The sequence below is a fragment of the Anser brachyrhynchus genome, assembly GCF_964034855.1.
Source record: "Anser brachyrhynchus genome assembly, chromosome: 2".
NCBI classification, from domain to species: domain Eukaryota; kingdom Metazoa; phylum Chordata; class Aves; order Anseriformes; family Anatidae; genus Anser; species Anser brachyrhynchus.
This window is the reverse complement of record NC_137695.1, coordinates 21,592,557-21,594,853: the sequence shown is the minus strand read 5'-3', so window position 1 is coordinate 21,594,853 and position 2,297 is coordinate 21,592,557. Positions and strand designations below refer to the sequence as shown.

General features: G+C 39.1%; 1 protein-coding gene across 15 annotated transcripts in view; it reads left to right on the top strand.

Annotated features, from left to right (window-relative positions):
• The window catches only part of CACNB2 (calcium voltage-gated channel auxiliary subunit beta 2), a 243,706-nt gene that overhangs the window by 126,441 nt on the left and 114,968 nt on the right, over window positions 1-2,297 (top strand). The window lies entirely within an intron of this gene.

The window sequence follows — 2,297 nt, the reverse complement described above, 5'->3', positions numbered from 1 at the left end:
GTAAGCATATGCTGAAGGAGTGCAGGCCAGATGCTGGGGAGCGCTTTCATTTTAATATGAAGTGTACAGGCTGGCTAACAAATTAACTTAACTGCAGTTAAAATGCTTCACTTTGCTCTCATGTAGCCAATAAATACTGTTGAAAAATGTGCCTGCCATACAGTAGAAGACCAAATTATACTTTTGAGCTTGTTTTTCTTGTTTTTCTTTTTTTTAAAAAAAAAAAAAAAAAACAGGTACTAAATTGCTGTCTTTCTGAAAAACTGCAAATACTGGAGTTGAGCAGAAGCGAAAGCCTGTGCAGGTGGCTGCTGCTGCAAGCGCTTCTGTCTGTAACCCTGTTAACCATAGCTGAAATGAAGTAGCTTGCTGTTTGTACTGTGCTCTTAGGATTGTGCTAAACGATTGTTTTCTCCTGAATTTGAGAGCAATGGGACTCTCTGCTGGCAATACTTTGAAGTACATTCTCTGGACAGGCACAAATGTTATGCTCTGATATTTCTGCTTTGGGTTGGGTTGTACAGCTGTCACAAGTGTTGGTTTGGCAGCATCTTCCCAGGTGTGTGTCCCTAGTGCCAGGGAATGATAGCAGCAGGTATCCCAGCACCAGCAGTGCTTCTGAAATAAAATACAGATAGACAACAAATATGTTATAAGAATTGTAATTGGGTGTGTGTGGTTTTCCTTTTTGTGCCATAGGATACAGAGAATGGAGATTTAAAATGGTAAAAATAACGTATTTCTGTAATAGTAAAAACAAACGTTAGCCAAATGCTTGGCTCAAAAACTTGCTGTATGAGAGATTTGAATATGGTTGCAGTGAAGAAGTGTATCAGAGGCATGATGGCTGCTTTTCAGAATTATTCCAACAAAGCTCAGGGACAGTGACTCGTGTAACAGCTGCTCCGCATCACTCTTCCTGAAGGAAAGCAAATCTGAATTGTTTCTTTCTCTGGATTATTTGGGGATCTCCAAGTGGGAAGTGGAGTGATTATTGCTGACTTCCCTTCTGTCCACCTGTGGACAACTGCCCTTCACTCGGGATCTAAATCCGCACCTATGTTTGGGGGATGGAGGGGACTAATTCATCAGTGGGTTTTATAGGTATGTCGTGACGTAGGAAGGTATACAACTGCTGTCTACAGCTACGCCAAATTTGTTTTCGGCATAGATGTTCAGGATAGTGGAAATCAGCTATTACACTTGTAACTATAGCTGACTTTTGCATTTTCTAATGTTATTAACATAGTTAAATACTTAATTCTTTAAGTCTTAATATATCTTTTCCCATCAGTTCTTAAAAATTCTGATTAATTAGTGTGTTTTGGCGTTCTCTGACAATCCCAGTATAATTACAAATGGAGAAAATCTGGGAGATTATTCCTGTATCGCAGCATGAAGCAGTCTGAGCTCTACCTGGCATCGTCATAGAGGTGCTAGTGGAAGGAGGAGAGCCCCTGCTCGAAAGGGCAAGAAGATCTCAAGGAGCTGTGCTGTGGATGTAAAGGACTTTTGTAGCAAGAAAGCAGGATAGGTAAAATGCAATATGGGTGGAAAGGAATAAAACTTGACTGGAACAATTCATCAACATTCATCATGTGGATTTCTGCTTCATGGCAGGCCTTTAATACGGGGAATGGACCAGGGGAAAGGAGGAAAAAAAAAAAAAGCAATTTCATCTGTGCAGTGTAATCTGCATTTCTGAACATTTACTCAACCCTTCTTTCAAAATGATGGTTGAGGACTCTTCTTTTCCTGATCCCTCAGTTTTTCTCCTAGTTTTTGGATATGTTTTGAGGGGGAGTGGGCTGTTTAGCTTGGCTGATATGAATTTTGGCTGTAGTCACTCATTGTTCAGAAGGATTTTATAGGAAACTGTGCTTGCAAATTAGCTTCTTTTTAGCAGTAACAGTCCTCAAACACTATATAACTGAAAAAAAAAAAGTATTGTTTAGATGGCTAAGTAGAAAGCAATGGTAAGATTGGGAAGATTAAAAGATACAGCCTGATTTCTCTTTCATATTTTTGACATGTATAATTAAGTAAAGTGACTATTAGTGATAGTCTCTTAATGTCAGATGTCCCTTGTAACAAGTTAACTGCTGAAGTATTCTAGTCAAAATGTTACAATAAGATAAAATAATACTTATTGCATAACCACTGACATGTTTTCACCACCAACACAGTCCTTGTGACATAAAATTCTACAATATGGAAAATTCTGTAACTGCCAGAAACTGTAAGCACATCAGGCACAGTAATTCCTTATGGTCTGCCGAGGCTGTCATTGCATCGCG